At 40.7% G+C, this 25,888-nt stretch overlaps 1 protein-coding gene across 25 annotated transcripts in view; it reads right to left on the bottom strand.

Annotated features, from left to right (window-relative positions):
* Nucleotides 1–25,888, bottom strand: part of ADRA1B (adrenoceptor alpha 1B) — a 633,734-nt gene that overhangs the window by 324,150 nt on the left and 283,696 nt on the right. For 23 of the 25 annotated variants that reach the window (XM_049708459.1, XM_049708460.1, XM_049708476.1 and 20 more), the window contains 2 exons: nt 3,607–3,700; nt 842–897 (listed from right to left, as the gene is read on the bottom strand). The gene's annotated coding sequence lies outside the window, so the exon portion shown is untranslated. Of the gene's footprint in view, nt 1–841; nt 898–3,606; nt 3,701–10,307; nt 14,547–25,888 lie in introns of those variants that run through there. The other 2 variants (XM_049708465.1, XM_049708475.1) reach the window with 2 other exon arrangements.

Genomic DNA, 25,888 nt, shown 5'->3' on the forward strand with positions numbered 1-25,888 from the left:
TGGTAATTTGTATCTTTTTAAGAATTAAAAATTTTTTCATTTGGTCTATTTTTTGGTATAAAGCTATTCATGGTTTTCCCTTATCTTTTTAATTTCTGTAGAGTTAATGGTGATATCCTCTATTTCATTCCTGATTTGATGATATGTGTCTTTTCTTTTCCTTACTCTAGCTAAAGGTTTGGTCAATTTTGATGATCTTTTCAGACATTCAACTTATGATTTCATTGATTTCCTTAACTTTTTGTTGTGTATTTCATTGACTTGCCCTCTAATCTTTATTATTTACTTTCTTCTCCTTACTTTGTGCTTACTTTGCTCTTCACTTTCTAGATTCTTAAGGTGGAAGATTTGGTTACTGATTTGAGATTATTTTTGTTTAACATAGGTATTTAAAGCTATATATTTCCCTCTTAGCACTGCTTTAAGTTGCATCCCATAAATTTTGATATATTTTGCTTTCATTGTAAATCAATTCAAATTTCCCTTGTAGTTTCTTCTTTGATCCATGAGTTATTTAGAAATGTGTTGTTTAATTTCCAAACATTCATGGTTTCTCAAATTTCTTTCTGCTATTGATTTCTAATTTAATTCTGTTGTGGTTGGAGAACATACTTCGTGTTATTTCAATTCTTTTAAATTTATTGAGACATTTTGTGGCCTAGTATATGATCTATTCTGGAGAATGTTCCATGTATGCTTGAAAAGCATGAATATACCAACCAATTACTACAAGTGGGACAACTAGACATTATGCACCTTATGATCTAATGCAATATATTAGTCAAAATGGACAAGATTATGCTGCAATAACAAATATACCTAAATTTCAGTGATTACTTACCTAATCAGGGCCCAGGCTGATAGAAGAGCATCTCAACATGTCCTCCCATGATCACACTGGCAGAGGAAAAGGAAAAAGGCAAATCATATACTGGCTCTTAGAGCTCTTCCCAGGAACATATACGTTTTGCTTCCACTCATTTAATTAACCAAAACAAGTCACATGATCACAGTTAATTTTAATGAGGCAAAGAAGTGCTATTCTACCATACACTGGGAAGGAGACCTGAACATTTTTGGTGAAAAGTGCTTATAATTGGCACACTACTATGAAATATTCCTGCCAAAATCTGCTGAACCCAAATCTAATCAAAATTTTAGAGTTATCTTCCAATTTATAAGAAAACTGTGCTATAGAGGAACAAGTTAAATGACACCATAAATAAGCAAAAAGACAAATCTAATTCTTTTCAGAAAACCTGTGATATGGAAAAAAAAAGGATTAAAAAGACCAAGAGGCTTAAAATTGAATGTAATATGTAGGCATTTTTTAGGTCCTGATTTCAACCAACTAAGAAGACATTTGAGACAACTATTGAAATCTGAATATGGAGTGAGTGTTAGATAACACCAAGGGATTAGTAATGTTAAGAATGATAATGCCATGGTAGTCTTAAGAAAATATCCATATTTTTACAAGATGCATTCGTAGGCATGTAAAGATTCAGTTATGTCTGTGATTGTTTTATAATACTTTAAAATTCTTAAGCAGGGAAAAAATTGATAGATGAGGCAAATGGGGCAAAATCTAGATATTTATGGAATCTAAGTCGTATGTATATGCGAGTATATTAAAGTATGCTCTCTGCTTTTGTGTATATTTTAAATTTATTTAATAAAAATATTTTTAAAATTTAATCTGATCATGTCACTTCTTTGATTAAAACCTTTTATTGGCTTTGGTGGTTGAAGAGAAAGTCCAAATTCATCACAACGCTCTTCATATTCAGCATCTGTTTATCCTCCTCCTCCTCATCATCTTCTTCGTGGTAACACTTTTATTGAACACTTACCACGTGTCCAGCACTAAGTTGAGCCCTTTGCCTGCTTTACTGTTTTTTGTTTTTGTTTTATGCGGTATGCGGGCCTCTCACTGTTGTGGCCTCTCCCATTGTGGAGCACAGGCTCCGGACGCGCAGGCTCAGCGGCCATGGCTCACGGGCCCAGCTGCTCCACGGCATGTGGGATCTTCCCGGCCCGGGGCACGAACCCGTGTCCCCTGCATCGGCAGGCGGACTCTCAACCACTGTGCCACCAGGGAAGCCCTGCTTTACTGTTTTTAATAACACAATAACCAGAGTTATTTTGTCATCCACTTTTTGCAGATGAGGAAACTAAAGTACAGAGAGGTTCAACAACTAGTCCAAAATCTCATAGCTAACAGGTTGGGAAACTGGGATTTGAACCCAGGCAGGCTGACTCCATCACCCATGCCATTAACCCCTTGATTTTATGCCCACCTGGTATTTCTCTCTCTTGTATGCCCACAAATTAGTATGGTGCTTAGCACATGGTAGAGGCTTAAAATTTTTTTGTTAAATGGATGTTGTTAGCTAGGTTTCTGTCACTTTTTCAGTTTCCTTACCTTCTCATTAATTATCTTGTAAATAGTTATTTTCCTGTGGATATTGCATTGCTGTCAGATGACCCATAAGTACTTGCTGAAAAGGAGCATTACAAACAGAGAGAGAAAATACCCCCCAAGTCCTTTCCTCAACATGGCCTTTACTTATGACCCTCTTGGGTTCTCTCAATGACTCTTGCTCTCAACATATTGCAATGTAATTCTTTGTTTATATATTTACCTCTTGTCTAGTCTATGAGTTCCGAGAGGCCAGGGACTCTATCTTACGTATCTCACCCCCCAGTGCCGAACACAGTAATTGGCATGCCCTGAGCTGTTAAGTTTATTGAGTGGATCAGTGCACAAGAGCTACTAAAGAACTCCTGTATATCCTTCAAAGCCTAGCTCAGATGTTGTTTCTGTAAAAACTTCCTGCTGCCTCCCAAAGTTAATCTGCCCTCCTCTGTGCCATTATTTTACCCTCTGAACACATTTATAATTTCCTTCATCTTGCGCTGTACTTTTTTTTTTTTTTGGTCCACTTGTCTTCCCAACCAGACCATGAGCTTTGCAAATCTGGGACCATGCTTTATTCATCTCTGTCTTACTAACACCCAGCAACATTCTTTGGCACAGAGCAGGGGCTCATTTTTTGTTCAAATGCAAAACTATCAAAACTTTCAAAATTACCAAAATGTACAATTATTAATATAGTCATATATTGTCCTTAGCAGATATTACAAATAAAGGAATGTTTTACATTCTGTCTTAGAAAAAATTTCTGATGTGACTTAGGAAATGGGACGTGCTCCTTAGTAGAATAATACTATCACCACCATTTCAAGTCTTCTGTCACTTTCTGCTACTTGCCTTTGAAATATAAGCTAGTCATGGTCACTTTGTATTTATGTTGCTGCTTCTCTGCTAAAGTTGCAATATGTCACATGCCATTAATTTATTTGTTATTTTTCAAAAGATTCCCATGTGGGAAATTTGATGACCATAACTGGGGAGATAAGGTTGGAGAAAGAATAAAGCAAATGAATACGGCGCTGTGGAAAGACTGGCAGCCTGCTTTTCCCTCTGTAACTTTGGACAAGCCATTTCCCTCCTTTGGGCCTCAGGTTCCTCATCTGTAAAATCTGATTTCACCAGATGATCCCAGAGCCTCTCCTATGTTCTAGAATCTATGACATCTTTACCTCAAATAAGTCAAAGAAAAGGCAACAATAGACTTCTGCAGCAGTCTGGTCTCGTGCACTGGAGAGATATCTGTTTGACCAGGTGATCACCCCACTGGAAGAGGAAAAACAAACACAAAGCTGTTATCTGGCTAGCACAGGACCTGACTTTGCAGCTTATCTTCTTATCACAGGTAGGATGGGGAGTAACCTGGAGTGATGATTCACAGTCGTTCCGACCATGGGCAAAATCAAATACACCATGAATAAACAGAAATACAGGGCCTGTCTAGGAAGAATGAGAGAGAGTACAATAGGTCCAACTTAACACTGGACCTTCCCACCCCTACCCCTTCTGCAACCACATGTTGGCCCAGTCTTCAAGGTCAGCAAACTTCTGCCTGTTGTCCATGGCAGACACTGCTAATTGATTACAGTACTATTTTCTTCTAAAGCCAGACTGGGAATCTTTCACAACACAGTGCTGCTGCAAACGCCAACAACTGTTTGGAGTTGGAATGTCAGCTGAGATCTATTTGCCATCCTGGGCTCAAATTTCCTCCTTATTCTGGCAAAGAAAAGTACTACAAAGAGGGTTGTAATTTTAACTAAATAAGGGACCTTGGGTAAGTTCCTTACTTTGCCTCTGATTTGTAAATGGAGAATTCCCTAGTCCCCTCCATTCAAGCATTCTGTGTTTTGGGGATTCTAGAAGTTCTCATCTCTTTTGGAAAATAGGAGCATTTATATGACACTGCTATCCCAAAGCTCAGCTTCTCCATGACATGGTAGCATTTAGGCAACCTGGACTGTATCTGGACACATCCAACATGACAAGTGTTAGGTGTCCACATAACTGCAGGGGCCATGAAGTATTGTTTATTAACCCTCCCCAATTCCCAGACAAGTTCTCTGAAGTCATAACAATCAGATTAAACTCAAGTGAAGCTTGACTGACAGAGTCAAAGAAAACCCACAGGGCTGTCACCTGTTAAGCAGTCAAGGCTAGCATCTTCCTTGGCAAGAAAGTACATTTTCTTGTCTGGTTTCAGCCTTAAATTGCTTGTATTTGTCCTGGAGACTAGATCAATAATCTCAATCTCTCTCTCTCTCTCCCTGCTTGTAGATCTGAAATAATTTTATACGAAGAAAAGTAAGGCAAATGGCAGAGCAGCAGAGGTAGAAAAGTCAGTATGTAAGAATGCTAATAGGAAGAATAATACATAATATTTATTGTGTGCTTTTTGTGTGTCAAGCACTGCATTATCACATTTAATCTTGATAACCTAACAGATATGTACCATCATGTATCTCCATTTTACAGAGGAGGAAATTTAGGCACAGGGTGTTAATGAATTTTTCTAGGGTGCTATAGTGTTTTTGTTACAGAGGGAAATGTGAGTCAGGTCTCTCTGACTTCTTCCATCACACCACACTGACTCTCCCAATTCAACACTGAAGAACTTTCTCAAACCACCTCAGGTGCATTAGTCAAGTCTCATTCAGTGTAAATAACAGAATACTCAGTATCAGGAAACTGTTCTTCTTCATCTGTTGGCTCTGCTTTCACTCTATTCTTAGGCAATCTGTCCCTTCAAGGTGGCAAGATAGCTACCATCAGCACCAGACCTAGATCCTATGGCTTCAGCAACCCCAAGAGGAGAAATGATTCTCTCTCTCCTTGGTCCTAGTAAACACCTAGGATTGTGTCTTTTTGGCCTGGCTTCCAGAGTCCCTACCTCTGAAGCATCACTATGGCCAACTGAAAAGAAATGACTTGATTGTCCAGACCTGCGTCAACTGCGCATCCCTGGAGGTAATGGGAGAAACACGTCTCCAAATTGCAGGGGCTAAAAATTCGGAGGGGATATTCTCCTAAGCAAACTTCAGGTATGGTGTCTTGAAGAAAAGTGGATGGGTATCACCAAGCAGGCAAAAACATTAGATGTCCACTCACTAAACTTGTATCTATGCAACACCACAATATTCCCAAAGAATTGGCCTTGTGGTCATGCTGTATATAGCAGTTAGAAGCTTTGTTCTGGTCAAATTCTAGAAGTTTAGAATTTCTCCTGGTACCGGAACTTGGGCCCAGGTGTAGTGTATTAATACTGTCATCCTGGGCAGCCTCTCCATTGTTCCTCCTTTTGCACCTCCAGCCAACGCTTCATAAACCCCCACATGCAGAAACAAGGGCAAGTTTCTCTCCTCATTCTGGAAGAGGTTGCACTTTTGCCCTAAGAAAGTTTTAAGTACTGCCTTGTCACTACACTGGGTGGTAGGAGGGACTCTACCTCCCCTTCAGTGACTTGCTACTCAGATTAGTTTCATTGGTCTTCAAATCCTATTTGTAATTCAAGGCCAGGTTCTCATCCACCTTCTCCATGAAGCTCTTTCCAGTCTTTCCACTGTAGCACTTATCCAGTTATCTCTCATGATGCAGGATTTTCTTTCTTTAAAAAGATTTTTTAAATTTCAAAATGTTTGACGCATACAAAAGAGTACTTGTAATATATGTGCAACTTGTAAAGCATAATTATAAAAAAAAAGTCCATGAACCTACCACCTGATGTAAGAATTCTCTCTGTTTTGGCTGGTGTTTAGGAATGCAATTGATTTTTACATTTTAATCTCACGTCCGGCCACTTTCTTATTCACTTGTTATTATCTTCCTACGACTCTGTTTTCTTCGTGTCTTACGGCTTTGCTTAGATATATAGAATATATAAGTTTCATGTGTAAAACATTATATTTCAGCTTCTGTATACACTACAGTGTGTGCACCACCAAAAATTTAGTTTTCACCCATCAGCATGCAGTTTACCCCTTTTACCCATCTTGCCCTCTGCTGCCCTTCCCCACTGGTAACAACTACTCTGTTCTCTGTATCTATGTGCTTGTTTCTGTTTGGTTTGGTTTATTTATTTATTTATTTTTGGTTGCTTTATTTTTTATAATTTACATATAAATGAAATCATATGGTATTTCTCCTCTTCCATCGACTTATTTCACTTAGCATAATACTCTCTGGGTCCAACCATGTTGTTGCAAACAGCAAGATTTTATTCTTATTTATGGCTGAAGAATATTATATTATATATGTATATACCACATCTTCTTTATCCATTCATCTATTGATGGGCATTTATATTGTTTTCATATCTTGGCTATTGTAAGTAATGCTGTGATGAACATAAGGGTGCATATATCTTTTCGAATTAGTGTTTCATATTCTCCAGGGAAATACCCAGATGTGGAATACCTGAATCATATGGTAGTTCTATTCTTAATTTTTTGAGGAATCTTAATACTGTTTTCCATAGTGGCTGCTCTAATGTACATTCCCACCAACAGTGTATGAGGGTTCCTTTTTCTCCACATCCTCACCAACACTTGCTATTTCTTGTCTTTTGGATAATAGCCATTCTCATGGGCGTAAGGTAATGATATCTCGTTTTGTTTTTCACTAATAATTAGAGATGTTGAACATTTTTTCATATGCCTATTGGCCATCTGTATGTCTTCTTTGGAACAATTCCAGACAATATTGAATAGAAACTGTGTTAACAGGTAGACTGTGGTGGATGATGTAATGTACTAGCCAGACAACCCTTTGAGAATCAAAGATTCATTTTCACAGCTGCTGGGAGTGCTGCTGGAAAATGGCCCTCAGTTGTGAGTCCTTTCTGGGGATCGCCTTGGTTGAAGAAACCTGTCACACTCAAGGTGTGGTTCCTCCTAGGACCAACCCTCATCCAATGACTGACTGACAAGATGGTATAAAGGCCTAGCCTCTTTGTCCCAATTGGGTACACTTCTAAAGGGCCATCCTGGCTCCAGAATTCTGTGAGTTTGGTTGAGGTCTTCATTAGAAATGTTTCCTAGCTCAATTTCTCCCTCTGCCTAAGCCAGCTTTCTTCCTCTCCCTTCCACATATATCGATCTCAGGAGAACTCTTCAACAAACATTTTGTAGGCTGACCTCTCTCAGGTTCTGCTTCCTGTGGAACACAGCCTGTGACAGCTTCCTTACCTGGGTCCTCAGTTGTAAGAGAATGTTAGTATATCACCACGAAGAATAAGATTGCAGTAGGGGTTTTGAGAGGTATCCTTTATTTGCTTAAGGGAATTCCCTTCTATCTCTCATATGCTGAAAGTTTTTATTATGAAGGGGGTCACTCTTCTTCCCCCCTGAAAGACAACAGTGGTTCTGTGATGAGGATGTGCTGGAGGTAAATTTCCCCAGTTTATCTGAAAATATTTTTTGTTTATCCCTCATTCTTGAAAGATAGTTTTTAACTAGCACAAAATTTTAGTCTGACAGTATTTACTCTCAGCACTTTGAAAACTGTTTTCCTCTGCGATTTGATACCCACTGTTACTACTGAGAAATCAACATCAGTCTTTATGGGGGGTACATATTTTCTCTCTCTGGCCATTTTTAAGATTTTTTTCTTCAGCTTCACTGTAGTGCATGTAGATATGAGTTTCTTTTTATTTATCCTACTTATTATACACTGTGCTTCCTGCATCTGTAGACTCAGGTTGGTTATCAATTCTGGGAAATTCTCAGCCATTATCTCTATGAATAATCCCCTCCTCTATTCTCTTGCCCTGGGTCTCTGTTAGACAATGCAAGCAATGATACTTCCTCTTTCTATTTTCCGTTTCTTTTAATCACTTATATTTCCCATCTCCTTGTCTCATTTTATTTATTTATTTATTTTTATTTTATTTTTGGCTGCGTCAGGTCTTAGTTGTGGCTCACGGGATCTTCGTTGCGGCATGCAAGCTCTTCGTTACAGTGTGTGGGCTTCTCTCTAGTTGTGGCGTGCGGGTTTTCTCTCTCTAGTGGTGCACAGGCTCCAGGGCTCGTGGGCTCCACAGTTGTGGCACACAGGTTCCAGAGCACGTGGCCTCTGTAGTTTGTAGCACATGGGCTCTCTCGTTGAGGCTTGCGGGCTCAGTAGTTGTGGCACGCGGGCTTAGTTGCGCCGTGGCACGTGGGATCTTAGTTCCCCGACCAGGGATCGAACCTGCGTGCCCAGCATTGGAAAGCAGATTCTTTACCACTGGACCACCAGGGAAGTCCCTCCTTGTCTCTTTATGGTGTATTCCAGGTAATTTCTTCAGCTCCGTCGTCTGTAAGGTAAGTTTGCTTATTGTCTTTCAAGCTATTCTTACTATACTATTTAGCCCTAACACAGGCTTAGTAGCAATAATTATAATCTCTAAAATGTTCACTTTTTTCATAGTGGCTTGGTCACACTGATAGCTAATTCATCAAATAAAAATATTTCATTTAAAATATATTTTATACATAGTTATTTTATAACCTATATATGGTAATTTCAAAATCTAAAGTCCTTGGGAATCTAATTAAAATTAAATTTGGTGATTTTGATTACTTTTTACTCATGGTGGCTTATCTCTTGTGTTTGTGGTGATTTTTTTAAATTGTGAGCTTATATTGCGCTTAATTTAACGGGAATCATGGGATTAGTAAAGAGAGAAAGAGACATGAGCTCTCTTCTAAAAAAGAGGGAGAGACACGAGATATTGTGCATGCACCAAGGAAAGGCCATATAAGAATATAACCCCGAAGAGAACCTTCACCAAGAACCTAACTATGCTGGTACCCTGATCTCAGACTGCCAGCCTTCAAAACCAAGAGAAATAAATGTTGTTTAAGCCACTGTCTATGGTATTTCATTATAGCAGCCCAAATTGCCTGAGATGTACATATATGCTCAGAAACTATTTTCTGTTTTTGTTGTCATCCATCTTCTTATTTTAAGCAGTGTCAAACCTACTAGGTGCTAAATAAACTTTTTTTTTTTTAAATCAGTGGATCCATGAAAGACTTTGTAGATGAATCTCTTTGCATCTTCCTTACCTGGTTCTGTTTTAGCAATGATTAATTGTTACCTCTTCCTGCTCTGGGTCTTGTCCCTTCCCAGTCAAGAAGCTCCAGCATTTGGGATCAAGCCATGATTCATTTCTTTTCACTGATCTCTACTAATTTCAGAGTTGAACATATTTTAATCAGGGATCAGATCAGCTCCTTGCAGAGAGGAATTTCTATTCCCTTCTTTCAAATGTACATCCAAGGGCAGTGTTCACAAGAAGACCCCGAGGCAAAAAATGCTCCTCTGGCTTCCTCCCATGCCAAGAAGCTCATTCTGGTACAGATCCCATGTAAATCTCAAATCTGATGCTACCCGTCAAAAAATATCATTTGAATCTAGTGCTGCTTTAGCATGAGGCCTACTGAACTGTTGATTATATTGGCTGTCTGAACACTAGCTTTTACAGTTCCACTATGGGAAGCCTAAGAAAAATAACTCAGCAGAGTCAGGGAAGAGCAAGCAAGAAACAATGCCCACATAGACAATTTTAATGGGGCTCAGCTATTTTGAAAGTGTCTAGCAACTGCCGTGGGGTACTCCTGCAGTTCTGAATGGGTGTGTTCTAGCATTGCCCTGAAAGAAGGAAGGAAGACACTAGGGCCAAACTACTGACCCATTTTCCAAGGGCAAATCGCTTTATTGTGGGGGACACCGAACAGATGCTTTCTCAGGACAGCCAGCAGGGGTGGACAAATTAACGAGATGGTGGCATTTTTGCTTTTATCCTACAACCTCCAACTGTGATATTTTCTTGGAATCCTCAGATAGATCCCTCTTCATCCTTAACCCAATCCCACGTCAACAGAACTCTGACCTGATTCTACCAAGTAGTGAGAACTTGCTTCTCTCCATCTTTGTTTTCTTGCCTGGCCAGCATTTTGCAGGACTGGGTTAAGATTCCTGGTGTACTCCCTGGAGCCAGATAATTTGCAGGCTCAATGTTGTCGAGTCTCTGGTCATTTCAAATGTCCCGGTGAGGGGAAATTAGAGGGACTTGTGTTTAGCTGAGAACGAAATCTCATCACATGGGCGAGAGGGAGGAGGATGAAGGAAGAAGAGAACAGAGCCAACAAAGTAAAAGCCCCAAGGCCATGGTTGGGCTGGAAAAGAGAATCAGCAAGGGGTAGTGCGTTAAGGTAAACAAAACCTCATTCAAATCCCAGCACTGCTCCTTCCTGCCTGTGGGACTTAGAGGAAGTTGCTTAGTTTCACTTTCCTCTTCTATGAAATGATATAAAAGGGATCCCTGGTGGCACAGAGGTTAAGAATCCGCCTGCCAATGCAGGGGACACGAAGTCCGTGCGCCACAACTACTGAGCCTGCACTCTACAGCCCGCGAGCCACAACTACTGAGCCCGTGTGCCACAACTACTTAAGCCCACACTCCTAGAGTCTGTGCTCCACAACAAGAGAAGCCACCGCAATGAGAAGCCCGTGCACCGCAACGAAGAGTAGCCCCCCGCTCAATGCAACTAGAGAAAGCCTGCATGCAGCAACAAAGACCCAACACAGACAGAAAAAAAAAAAAAAAGATATAAAAATATCATTTTGCTGTAAGAAAAGTGCAGTGCATAAAACATACTGACTGATCTCAGTAAATTATTACCTGTTATTATTATGATTATCCCTTCCTCTAGATTGGATCTTCCTGTTTTTCTAAGACTGAGTGCTAGCTACACATCACAGACACTATTATTGTTTTAGGTGATAATTTGGTATAATTTGAGGAAGCAGAAAAACCACCACCACCACCACCAAATAACTCCCTGACCAGCCAGGTGAATGGGGCCTGAAATTCCCACCTTTGGAGTTAATCCAATGGGCAGGAAATTTCCTCCACTACCTATTTGTCATTTAATATAAATATATTATCCAAGAGTCTACAGTATCCTAAGGCCAAGAATCTTAATTCCTGCATTACACAGTCATGTTTTATTCTATTTTCTTTCTTTTATTGGGGGAGGAGTGCTTTTCTGATTACTCTCAGACAATACAAAGTGCCCTGATGACTTTAACTCCTGGAATGCAGTCTTGCTTGGTCCTAAGAAGGTCAAAAGATCAAAGCTCCGACCTTCACTCGTATTTGTCACCCACCCTCAACTACGTTGTGGCTGTGGGAGAGGGACCAGTATCTTTCTTTCTCCATCCTCCCCACTGCCCACCTGGTTTTCCTCACTCATGGCCCATGTCTGGTCCACAGGGATCCCTGACTCTGGAAAATTCTGGGAGTTCCAGACAATCCCAGCACAGCCACCTCTCCTCAGCTTACTCATGGTTCTAACCAGTCCTTCTCTCACCGTTCAGATTTAGGCCCTGTGTGCCGTCAAGCCCCCTGGCTACCTTTCAAGTTGCAGGTAAAGGCCTCAGGTTAGAGGAAAGTGGACTGAAGAGGAGAGTAAGACTGCAGCTCAGCTTTCTCCAAAAAAATGCTCACCACAAATCCTCTCTCCCAGCACTTTTATACTCTCACTATGGGATTTAAGAGTCACCTAACCAATTCCCAAAGAAAATTTCTGCATTATGATCTGCCTCAACTGACTGTAGCATTTGAGGTCTCAGTTAAAACTTGTAGTTTAACACATTGTTACATAAACCTATCCCCAAGGGCACCATGGTAAATGTGGTGTGTCTTCTCAGAGCACGAATATTAGTCACAGATTTGTGGTGGGAAGGGTGGGGACTGGAGGAGGGCTGTACACGGTAGGGGTTTGACTGCTTTACCTGTTAAGAAATACAAATTAAAAATTAAACCAGGGGCTTCCCTGGTGGCGCAGTGGTTGAGAGTCCGCCTGCCGATGCAGGGGACATGGGTTCGTGCCCCGGTCCGGGAAGATCCCGGCCCGTGAGCCATGGCCGCTAAGCCTGCATGTCCGGAGCCTGGGCTCCACAACGGGAGAGGCCACAACAGTGAGAGGCCCACATACCGTAAAAAAAAAAATTAAATTAAACCAGATTATATTGTGGAGTAGAAAGCAAAGTTGAATGCATATTAAAGTATAACCTGAGACTTCAAAGAAATGTCTCACTTGTGGTGGCTTTTGCAAGCAAAGCCTCCAGCCCACCTCCACTCTCCACCACCTCCAGGAATGAATGTTCACACGTCCCTCCTATTAGGTGCTAAGGGTGGGTGGGAGGAGGCACTCCTTGCAGCTCTGCGTGAAGACATTTTCAGCTATTTACTAATTATAGTGGAGATAGTAATCAAGTCACCCAGAAGCTGCACTGGCCTACCGACATTCATTATCACATTTTTTGCAGACTTGTATATTAAATTATCAGGGATAAGGAAACAGAACAATAGGCTGTTGCTTTGTGTTTTTTGACAGAATATCGGAAATAGAGTCAGAGTACGAAAAAAAACCTCTTAGAACTGTGCTGTCCAGCATGGTAGTCTCTAACCACACGTGGCTGCTGAGCCCTTTGTAATGTGGCCAGTCCAACTGAGATGGGCTGGCATGTAAAGTACAGCCTAGATTTTGAAGAACTAGTATAAAAAAAAGAAGGGAAACTATCTCATGGATAAGTTTTCATGTTGATTATATGATGAAATGGTCATGTTTGGATATACTAAGTTAAATAAATTATTGACATTAATTTTACTTTAAAATAAAAGAACTTTAAAAAACAGTGCTATCAGAAAATTTAAAATCACATATATGACTCGTATTTGTGGCTTGCATTCTAGTGCTGTTGCATAGCTCTGTCTTTTGATGATCTAATCCAATGGTCAGCAAACTATGGCCTGTGGGCCAGAATCCAGCCCACTATCTGTTTTTGTCAATAAAGTTACAGTGGACACAGTTACACCATTTCTTTGCATATCGTCTGTATGAGTGTTTTCATACTATAAGATTTGAGTTGTTGCAAAGGGACTGTACGGGCTGCAAAGCTTAAAATATTTATTATCTGGACCCTTATAGAAAAAGTTTGCAGATTCCTGATAATCCAACTATATTTTCCAAGGGAGAAAGCAAAGCCCAGAAAGAGAAAATGACTAACCCAACTGCCCGTGAACACGTGAGGCAGAGGCAGGGCTGCACCTGTTCCTCCTCCTTGCATTACACTGTGCCTCAGCTTACTTAATGGGGCTAAGATGGAGGAAATTATCTGTGTAGGAGGTTGAACTCAGCCTCCACTTCACAGTGAGAGACTCAGTTCCATCCCAGGGCACAGAAGGGCCCTGAACAAAAAAGCAAGGCACAAGGAAAAGGCTCACAGAGAAGGCTAGAGCCCACCTTGGGGCTGTGGGGCTGGTGGGAGTTCCAAGGCTAACTCTCCTACCATACTACTACTTTGTTTCATATTATTTCAGAAATATCTTCACTGGGTCACAGATTAGTGCTATTTCCACTACATCTTAGAGAGTTGATGCAAAAAAAAAAATCCCACTCCATTTAAAAAATATTGCTGAATTATTTACAAAACGCTTTTCAAAGATCTGACCCTTATATTACTCAATGGCCTTTAACAAGGATAAACCACATGACATATTTCTCCTAGGGCTTAGAGAAAGGAAAAATTTGTCCCTCCAGATGGACTTGCATAGGTTTTTAAATAATAGAATGAGAATTCTATACCTCAATATGTTGCTAATTTTGTGTGGGCTCCCAGGATGACTGGAGCTAAACCTGCTTAATTTCAGTTACTAGCTCATCCAAGGGGTCTTGTGATGGTAAATTTTATGTGTCAAATTGACTGGTGCATGGCGAGTCTAGATATCTGGCTAAACATTATATCTGGGTGTGTCTATGAGAGTGTTTCCAGATGAAATTAGCATTTGAAATCAGTGGACTCAGTAAAGCAGATTGCCCTCCCCCATGTAGGTGGGCACAATCCAATCTGAATAGAACAAAAGATGAAGGAAGGGAGAATTTGTTCCTTGTTGGCTGGGACATCAGTCTCCTGCCCTCGGACTGAGACTTACACCATCAGTTTCCCTGGTTCTCAGGCCTTTAGATTTGGACTGAACTACACCATCGGCTTTCCTGAGTCTCCAGCTTGCAGGTGGCAGATCTTGGGACTTTTTAGCTTTCATAATTGAATGAGTCAAGTAGGAGATATATACATATATATATATATATATATATATCTCCTATTGCTTCTGTTTTTCTGGAGAACCCTGACTACTACAGGTCTAATACATTATACCCCTCCTTCAGTCTCACCCAACTTTTATTTACTAGCACATTTCTTTCCACTTACTGTTACTTCCTTTGTGCTTTTTTCAACAAATATTTATTTAGGGCCAACTAAGAGCCATAACCTCGAAATACAAAAAGAAATCGTTTCTATTCTCAAGGAATTTACAATATAAATGCTAAAGTGAAGAAAATCACTTACCCACTGGAAATATAATCTATAGTGGCAACCAACCTTTTGAGTGGAGTAGGTGATACCTTTTACAATGTGATATCATGAACTGTGAAGAAGTCTCCCTGCTATGCTAAATAATACTGCTTTCTCCTACGAGCTGTAATCAGGAGGGTAGATACATGATTTATATATGGCCACTCCCAATTTCTGTGCCCATGGCAGATATCACAAGGTATCATAGCATTATTCTTCACAACCCTATTGTATACAGGATATGACATGAATCAGACAGCCACTGACCATCTCCAAACATCCACAAATAAAGGATCAGTCATCGTGATACAATTTCAGCTTCTTATTAAAGAGTAAATAATTGTGGGAGGAGTAAAGCTAGATGGAAAGTGATATCAGCCAGGAACAATTTAGTGTAAGTTAAATAAGTCTCTCTCTCTTTTTTTTCCTCCCTAATAGCAGGTTCACAGTAGTTTGATTGACCTTAAAGATGCTGGCCTCCAGGGGCTGGTAAAGAAGAAAAAATTAGAGACCTGAGAAGGTTTTGGAACAAATATTGCTTACTCCATCATTCTGCAAATTAATTATATTCTACCTGAATAATAAAGGATACCCAAACTTTCTCCCTGGCCCTCAATAGGGCTTGTGCCTTGAACCTCTCTCTACCTTGTTCCTTTCCCCTTTGCTTTCTGTCTTCTTTCTCATTACACATTCCTCCTAACTGTAAAATTCCTGAACATATGTGTATTTAAAGGAGATTAATCATTCAGATACCATAATTAGTTCAAGAATTGTGTCTTTTCGAGATGGAATGAACTAATTAATTTTTTTTTTCTCCCAGGGAAACTGCTCTCAGATGTGAGCTAATTAGTGAGCTGCACATCAAAAGAAGTGAAGTGTATCTTGTAAATATGATTTTATTTAAAACAGATCAAAGGAAGATTTACCCAAATCACTCCCCCCCACCCTCTGAGTTCTGCAAGCATCAGGCAGACAGCAAAGAGAACACGTCACCTCATGATAAACATAACTCCGAAAGAAGAACTGTGATGCCCAAGTCAAATATTAATGAGGAAGGAGAACCAAATATGTCCGAGAATGGAATTTCACCTTCTAGAACTTTTACAGTTGGGTTTCTGAGGTAGGCCAACAGGTCAGCAATCCATGTCTGTGATTCACTCTACGTGTAAAGCTAGAGGGTTGGAAATATGCACTCTAGACTTGGTGCTCTCTGACTGAAAGCTGTGTAACCTTGGCAAGTTGCTTAACCTCTCCGGGATTCACTTTCCTCATCTGTAATATATGAATCCCAATCCCTTCTCTATCCACCTCTCAAGGGATTTGTAAAGATCAAGTGAGATGATTAATGTGAAAAGGGTTTGGAAAAAAATCTAAAATGGCTATACAAATGTGAAGCATTTTTGGCATGGTTAACAATGTCTCCATAGGCAGAATAAATTAGAAGAAGAGGAAAGTTTCCCAGATGATTTTGGCCAAAATTATAGCTCCTGAGGAAAACAGCATCCCAGTGGGCTGCCTCTGTAGATCAGATTCACAGCATAATTACTCAAACCTCCTTTCTTTTTGGATTACAGTTAGAAATTAGCTTCCAAAGAAAAAGCAACTCAAATTAAGGAAAGGGATGAAAAGATCCTTTTGTTTTCCTTTGAAGTTCCGGATTTCTGAACGTGACAGATTTCATAAAAATGAGATAACTTGCCCTTCTAAACCTTCAGTCACGTGTCTATCAGCCTAGAAGGGCAAATGGAACTGAAGCAGCTGGTGACTGACTGTGAAAAGGGCCCTTTGACTTGAATTTAAAATGCAAACTGATGTAAAGGAAATCAGTAACTACATTTTTTTACTACACAAATAGCTTCATGTCACTTTTTGGTGGTTGTCATTGAACACTGAGAACTTCAAGGTAGATAAGAAAGCAGGTAAGATGTTCCCTATAGAAAAACTCTTCCCAGAGAAATGAAGCCAATGTATTCCTGCAGATGAGAGCGTGAACACAGATGGAGAGGTACACTTTGATCTGGTGCTGGGCAGTGACTCAGGGAGCCGCTGGTGAAGAAGGAGGTGGCTCCGGGCAGCACTGTAAAGGCCTCAGGTCCCTTTGTGTATATGCAGTAAAACTAGTAACACTATAAACCCAGAGCTGCTAACTAGGTCTGTGGATAACCTTAAGTCAAAGACATGAAACAGTTTACTTCCCTTCCCCAACCCCACCAAGCTGGGAAGGCGCACCTCTTCTCAGAGGTAAGAGAAAATAAGAGAGAGAAAAGAAGTTCTGGAAGCTACCTTCTCGATGCTTCAGACAAGCAGAAGGTCCTGTTTAATGGGTCGAGGTGGGAACAGGGGCTGAAGGGAGGTGGTGGTAGAGGATGGTTAGCCCTACCATGAACAACAGTACTGTAGGCACTATGGCACTTGGCAGAGGCAATATATTTTTACTTTTCTTATTATTTTTATAGAGGAGAAATTCACATAATATAAAATTAACCACTTTATAGTACACATTTTAGTGGTATTCAGTACATTCACCATGCTATACAACTATCAGCTCAATCCAGTTGCAAACTTTTTCATCACTCCAAAGGAGACTCTACACCCATTAAACAGTCACTTCCCATTCTGCCCTCCTCAGAGGCAATACTTTTAATAGGGGCTTTCTATTGCCCACCCCCACCCAAATAACACCCAGGGCTCACTAGTGTCTTCTTCAAGCCTAGTTGCAAACACTCAATCATGTCAACTGTGTAGACACAGTCTTTGCATCTCTGGACTTGGCTCAAGCAATCAGAGGCCCTCCCCAAGGCCCTGTGCCTAGTGCTGTCACAGGCATCTTTGGCTGAAGGACCATATCTCTAATAGAGGATCATCGGGTCTTTGGAGAGGAGTTCGGAGGTGTGTGGTGACCAGCATTCACGCACATCTAAGGCTGGCTCTGGATCCCACTCAGGGGTGGAGCTTTACTTTTGACCATGATACAATTTCCAATTGGCTACACACTGCTTGCTCTGGATCAGTGCTTGAAGTGATGACAGACAGCTTCTTGAAGGACTTGACAGAGGCATATCTCTCATGATATCCCCACAAGGCCAGCACGCTATAGTAGGCGCTCAGTCAACAATGGTTGAATTACCCACTAGGAGGGAAGGCTGCCTAACGTTTGGGTACCAGTTAGCTCTGAGGCAAGGCCTGGCTTAGATTCACACTTCTGTTCCTGTGCACCCAGACCTTGGTGTTTCTGAGCCTCAGTGTCCTCATTTGCAAAATAAATCCATAATACTGCTTCTCTCTTAGGGCCCAAGTGAATATTATATAAGCTATAATAGATGTAAAGTGCTTAGGACAGCTTCTCCAATATTGGAGGCCTCTGCACACTGTAGGAAAGGATGATCTCAGTGGTAGAAATGAGGGAGAGGGCTAGAAGGTACATAACATTGTTGAAAAAGTAAAAAAGAGTCTTAGCTCAAGAAACAAGACTACGGATCAGCTGGGGGATACAGGGATGCTTTAAGCCCAACTAACAAGAAGCGATGTCACTTCTGCTTCTGGCTTCCTGAGTCCCAGCAATGATACTCTGGAAGACCTCTTCAAACAGCAGGGGGCCAAAGAAAAAGCCTGATGGGGTCTGTACTGTACAAACAACCAGCCCAGCCCTTGGTTCCATGTGCTCTCCCATAACTAAAATAAAAAACAAAAAACAAAACCCAATGACCTTTCTTGGTTAAACTTCTACGATAGGAATCAAATGTTCCATGGAGGCCTTGTCCCTTGGCATCCAGGCTGGGGTGTGAGAACAGAGTCCGTGTTAAGCCGCAAGAGGCAGATTCCGAAATACCAGGAGGAGCTTGTATTCTGATGTAGAGTTATATTCCCGCTCTGCAGATCTGGATTCCCATGGGACGCAGGACACAGCTCTCCCACTCCATGTATGCCCCTAAATTCTTCCTACATCAAGCTAAACAAACTGTTGACATGAGCCAAACCGATTCTGCTTCACCCAAGCACATTGTTTTCCAGGGCCAGGGCATGGTGCTTCCTGCAACTTGCCATGCTGGGAAAAGAAAAGTATTTTATTTTGGAGCTATTATGGACTTAGCTAAGACAGATCCAAGTTCTTTCTCCTTTTTGTTAGAGAATTGCTCTTTGTCCTGATTGAACCCTGCAGGTTCAATCAATTTAGGTATGACTGGTTTATTTTACCAGGTCAATCAAAAACAGAAAGAAAGAGAATGGAGATATAATAGCACTTGAATGTATACATGTGTGTAACTATATTGCACTTGGTATTTTCCCATTCCAGAATCAATTTTGTTGTTCACAACTGGAATCGACTAGAGAGTGATGTTTTGAGATGTACCAAGGACTCAGTTCTTGGCCCTTCCATTTTTCATTGATCAAAACAGACATGGCTTGCCCTTATGGATGGCATCAAACTTGAAGTATAACAGAAACTTGAATGAGAGAACCAAGACTGAATAAGATCCCAACGATCTTAGGATCGTTAGGCCGATAGGCCAAATGTGGCAAGATAAAATGTTATGAGGAAAAACATCATGTTATGAAGTTTAAAAAAAGTCAGCTAGAATGTATGAGGAAGGAATAACATGGTTTAACAGTTCACCTGAAAATAACCTGGAGAGAGAAAATAGTTTCATCTTTCATGGAAACTGCTGTCAATTTGTACCAGCTTCCAGGAACACTGTGTTGAGCAGGATTCTGAAATATATGCTGAGCTCACTGGACAAGAGGGTTCTGACTGATTTCCATTGTTGGCTGTGGGCAAGGAATGGGAGGGCACTGATACAGATATTGCCTATTTGTCAATAGTCGGACAAAATTGATGTGTATCCATAAAATGTGTAAAGTTACCTGTTGTTTTTCCTTGCCCAATATCCATTCACCTTTCTGCTGGGAAGTGAAAGCTGTTTTTCTCTGGATATACACCCCTCCACCACTCTCAGTGCAAATGATTCCAGTGTTGCTGATTCTACTCCCAGTTCTGGTATAGAGAATACCAGGCTTGCCCCAATCAGTCTATCACATCCCCATGGCCACAATGATTATTTCAAAGATAATCAGGTTTCCAGCAGAACGAATCAAAGGCAATTCTGAGGTTTCTATTTAAAATGTTGGGCAAAAGGAAATCTCTCTGCTGAGCATGGTTATGGGGAAAGTAAGAAGTGACCCTGAAGCTGCTTGGCAGTCTTTTTATCGCCATGAGGGAGAAAGCAGCCTGAAAATAGAACCAAAAAGAAGAAAATAAAGAAAACAGAGAGCTCTGATGAAATTATTTAAGCAACTGGATTCAACTGTGCCTGAAGCCTACTATCCTTGATCTTTCAGTCATATGAGCTGGCTTTTTGTTTCTTTGTGCTTTTAAGACATTTTGAGTTTGTTTCCTAACACTTTTAACCAAAGAAACCTTAATATTGTGATTTAATAAAGGTAAATACACCACATTCAAGGAGGTGATGGTCCCAGTGTTTTCTGTGCTAGTCACAAAGTTTAAGGTTAAGAAAGGGATTCCGGACTTCCCTGGTGGCACAGTGGTTAAGAATCCACCTGCCAATGCAGGGGACATGGGTTCAAGCCCTGGTCTGGGAAGATCCCACATGCCACAGAGCAACTAAGCCCATGCGCCACAACTACTGAACCTGCACTCTAGAGCCCTAGAACCACAGCTACTGAGCCTGTGCACCACAACTACTGAAGCCCGTACGCCTAGGCTCTTGCTCCACAGCAAGAGAAGCCACCGCAGTGAGAAGCCTGCACACCGCAATGAAGAGTAGCCCCTGCTCGCTGCAACTAGAGAAAAGCCTATACGCAGCAACGAAGACCCAACGCAGCCAAAAATAAATAAATAAATAAATATAAACAAATAAATTTTTTTTAAAAAAGAAAGGGATTCCTGGTTGTAGGAGGAGATGAGCACTACAACAGGAGCCAGTATTTACTGAAGGCTTACTATGTGCCAGGTACTGTCCTCATTAGATCTTCATTACAACTCTATGTGGAAATAGAAATTATTATTTCTCATATTACAGATTAGGAAACTGAGGCTTAAAGAAGCTAAGAAATTTCCTTAAAGTCACACAGTTGGTCAGTGAAGGAGCCAAATTTGCATCCTTGATTGCCTGGCCCAGATCCCATGTTCCTGACTTAAAAGCTGAACTGCTTGGTCCTCTTAAGACTTTTCTAATGTAAAATTCAGAGAAATATCCACTTGCCAGTACATATGTATTTGAAAAAAATACGTTTTTCTTCTGAAGAAGATGGGATCTGGTAACAGAAGGTCTATTTACTAGCTGAGGCCAGAGATGGATTTGACATGAAAATTTGAGAGCAATAACACTATAAGCCACAGTGGAACTGCTCCTCATGGTAAAAGGTTGAGGAATTTAGAGGCCAAGGAATGATCTGGAAAGAAAGAAAAGCCAGGAAAACTGAACACCGCAAATAAGAAATGGAGGAAAAAAAAGATTCCCTCCACCCCTTCTCTTATTTTCCCTTGTTCCCCAATCCTCCTTGGGAACAACAGAGATAAATGGACCTCAGAGATGAAGAATATCTAAGTAGTAATGATGGTCATTACTACTGTGTACCAAACATCTCTGCCTCTCCTCCCAGCCATATGCAGTCACATTTCCCTATATCCCTTAAAGTCAGGTGTGACATGCAACTGACTTCAGTCAACGCGACTTGTGCAGAAGCGAGGAGAAGAGACACGTGTTACTTATGGGCATTGTTTTTTCCCCTTGCTGAGGTGATCACAGAAGCACATTTCAAGATGGAATCTCTATCAGTCTTTCTCCCTGAGTAAGCACACTGAGCAGAATCTCCCTGTCGACCCATTTTGGGCATTCAATTTGAGTGAGAAATAAACTTTGGCTGTGCTAAGACCCTGAGATGTGGGGATTATTTGTTACTGCAACATCACCTAAATTTTCCTGACTGATGTAGAAGATTTCAAGTTTGTTCACTGTGGTTAAAGTCTCTCTGGCATCTCTCCTGTGAGGTCCTCAGTTAATCCAACATTGTTCACTAACCCTTTGTTGTGAGGGGACTCCTCTGGGGAAACTCCAGAAAGATGAAGGAACTGCTGATGTCTGGATTTCATACATAGTTTGTATGCTTACCTACTTTTGCCTGTGATTTCAGTTTGACAGTTTTTCTCTTCCACCTAGTGTAACATAGGTCATTTTGTTTAATAGGTTCTCTAAATATTTGAGGACCTTGGGGGAAACTGTATTCCTTATGAAGAAAAACTGCCATTGAATCTAAAGTGTTTTTTAGAAAAGAGAAAAAAATAAAACCAAACAAGAAAATCCAACAATTTACCATAATAACCAAAGAAAATTACTTTAAGATTTACTATTATTTTTAAAAGGACTTCTATTCCACAATTTACAGAATTATTTCCTAATTTCCTCTCAGCTTTACATTTCAACTTTTCCTCCTGCCCCACTCATTTAATAATTTAACCATTTTATATAAGTTCCTTCACATTTATCATTTCATTTGCTCCTGTAGATAATTCCCCTCTGAGGTGGTTAAGACAACTGTTCCTTAAACCTTATTTTTACATCCATTTTCTCATCTACTCCATCCAACAAATCTATGAGGTAAGCAATGCTTCTGTTATTATCTCATTTGACAGATGGGAGCACTAAGCCTGAGAGAGACCAAGTGACTTCCATGTGGCAACAAAGTGGTGGAGAAAGGCCCAAAAACTAAATCTCCTGGCTCAGAGCATTAATGAAAAAAAAACCCAGGAAGACCTAGATTACCATTTTTTTTAAAAAATTACCCTGCATTTGGGAAAAGACTGGAAAAGAACGGGAAAAATGAAATGAGTTGTGTAAGTGCCTACTGTTTGAAACATTTACTTTAATGTTTTTATAATGGTGGTTTAAATATGAATGAATAAAAATTGGAAAAAGGAAATAGAAAACTTGCTGAAGTTGCATGGAAAGTGGTCTTGTCTTCTGTATTCTTGAGAGGGAGGGGACCAATTTCAGCTCAAATGTTTCTGGAGTTCAAGATCCAGCCTGTGGTTAATTTTATGCTTATAAGTCTGCCAATTTTGAAAACAATCAGTAACTGATATTTATTGATCACTTACTGTGTCCTAGGCAGTGGACCAGGTGCTTTTCATGGATTATTTTATTGTATCCTCTGCAACGATCTGATGAGTTAGATAGGGTTATTAGTTCTATTTTAAAGATGATGACACTGAGGCTCAGTGAGGTTAAGTAACTTGCTCACAACTACAGATAGAAAACTGTAAAACAGGGACTGCAACCCAGCTAGCTTGACATCAGTGTTCATGTTCATAATCACTGTGCTATATAGTCCCTAAGCTGTTCTATTTGTCATTGCTGCAGAAGCCTGAAGACATAATGCTCACAATATTTTCTCAGAATATAGATTTGTCCCTTCCTCCTTATATCTAATTACATTACTCCCTTCTCACATCTGTTAGTTTTTTTCATGCTCAGGATGAAAAGTGTCATCTCTAATGCCACCCCCTATCGATTAGCAGTGTCTGCTAGAGTGTGGTATTGACAAGGATTCTAAGGCTACGAGAAAAATTGCCATGATTGATTTACAATGTCTGCTGTGGGCACAGGAGGGGGAAGTGTTGACCAAGTGCAAGCAATTTGCCCGCCAGCATCTGAAGGTGGAAAAAGGAAGCATTTGGATAGCAGGTCTAGGGCCATTGCTTCTGATGTTCCCCAAGTCATTGAAGGGCAACAGAAGTGATTTTGACTCCAAACCACTTAAAAGTGATTAGGGAGAAACCATGAGTCCCAGGTGAGTGACAGGAGCCTGGCCAATAACGGGTCTTCATTGCTCCCACCTCGCATTAGTGGAAGAATCTTGTTCTTTTTTTCTGTTGTGCTCACTTATTTACTTGACAAATACCACATGCCAAACAGTATTCTACCTACTAAGGAAGGAACATAGAACAAGATGGACATAATCTCTGCTTTCCTGAAGTTTATCTTCTAGTGGGAAGAAAGGCAATAAACTGGTAAAGAAGCAAACAATTTCATATAATATTTAAGTGCTGTGAAAAAGTCAAGCAAATAAGGGGATCTAGCAATGGGGCTAGGGTGCAGGGTGAGAGGTGGAAACTTAGGTAGGGGTTGCAAGGGAAGGTCTGGTTGTCCAGTTGTCAACTTCACAATGACACTGATACATTTGTACCCTCAGGCTCTCAGCTGCAATAAGTTGTATGTCAACATGCACAGCTTAGTAAAGGAGATGCCTTGGTTCCCAAATCTGTTCACTTCTGCAGTGTGGTCTTTGAATCACTTGCTATAGCCAGCAAATTTTATTTTCTTCATGGATTTTTTTGTGTGTGTATTTTTCAAATTTCTACAATGTTTCAATCTATATATTTTATCATTATTATTGTCTCTTCCTATGCTGTTTCCCCCACCTAGACTATGTCTCCCTCTTCTCTATCTCATGAACATGACTTATTCTTCAAGATCCAGGTTGAGTTATACTAAATCCACCCAAGTGAAGTTAGGTATCTCTTCCTGAGGTCACCATGACCGCCTGCACACTGTTTTTTGGGTGTTCCAGTGACAACCTCTGAGACCACTGCGTTTCTGACTCCAAAGCTTCTAGTCGATTTCAGCTTCACCTACCCCAGAATTAGTGCTGTAGGGGCCTTGTTGAAGGTTCCTTTGTAGCCCCAATGCCTAATCCAAAGCATGATACATAGCAGGAACTCAACAGCTACAATATGGAGGAGAGGAAGATTGGATCAATGGGTCTGTGGGTCTGACACATGCTCTCTGCTTGACCTTCCACAGATCACTTAAGCTCTCTGAGCTAGTTTTCTCATCAATTTAAGGTAAAGACAAAAACCCAGTTCACAAGATGGTTATGAGGATTAAATGAGATGATTCATGCAAAACACTTTGTAAAATACTTGTCACAAACTTAGCCCTCCATAAATGATAGTAATTAACAGTAAGTCCGAAGTTGAACAATTAATAGTTGTGATAGCAGTAGTACAGCTGATAGATAATGAAATATGGGTGAATGGATGGATGGGTACATGTTTCTGCTTTTGTGATTGTACTTGACTTGGAATGACTGTTCTGTTCTGAATTCCTCTGGCTTCATGTTCTCCTTGGCTGTTGACTACTGAACACCCCTTCTGTCTCTAGCCTTTGCCTTCAGTACCTTTTTGGAGGCTTAAAGTCTATTTTCTTAATCCACCACTGCTCATGGCTTGGGGTAACATCCAGAGGTTAAATAGGAGACCGACATATGCATTATATACAGTTGTGCTATTTTTACTCCTTCATTCACCTTCTTTTTTTCATCTACACTTCAAAAACTAGTCATTTATGTGGCATTTAATGCCTCATAAATGTTATGAGGCTTTATACAGCACTCACTGAGAGAGATATGGTGAAAAGAGTTTATTTGGTATTTTAAATCTAATTTCTCAATGTTATCCTTGTGTTTCCCCCCAGTGGTGTGCATATTTAAGTCCAGCACCCAGGGTTTTGCCAAGTAAATTGTTATTGATGTATGGAGTTAAAAAGGCAGGAACAAGAGGTTTCTTACTGTGCTAACTGGTAACTCTGCATGTCTTAAAATAAATCATGCCTGGAACTGCCAAGCCATCCTGGCTTTCTGCTTGCTGATCTGTGAAGAGGCTTAGACCTTTTCCTGAGTGTGTCTTACTCCCCGTCTGCAGGCTGCAGAGCCCTCCTGGCTCATGGGCAGAGGGATGAGCATCGGCAAGATGGCCTCTGCTTCCAACATCGCTGACACAGTCTCCTTCCTGGCTGGAAGCTGAGCTGTGGGGTGTAGGGCTGCTCACCAGGGCCCTGAACACTGAGACACAGACCAAGGAATACAGGTAGAAGCCAAGCATGACCACCCCAGCCCTTGGTATCCTTCCTGGTTCCAGAGCAGACGGTTCAATGAGGAAAGATGTCAAGCACTAGGAAGCACAGAGAAGTCAGTGGAAAGACATATACCCACACACACACATGCAGATTGTGCTGCCATTAAGATCCTGCT

This window comes from Orcinus orca, chromosome 3, assembly GCF_937001465.1.
Source record: "Orcinus orca chromosome 3, mOrcOrc1.1, whole genome shotgun sequence".
Classification (NCBI taxonomy): Eukaryota; Metazoa; Chordata; class Mammalia; order Artiodactyla; family Delphinidae; genus Orcinus; species Orcinus orca.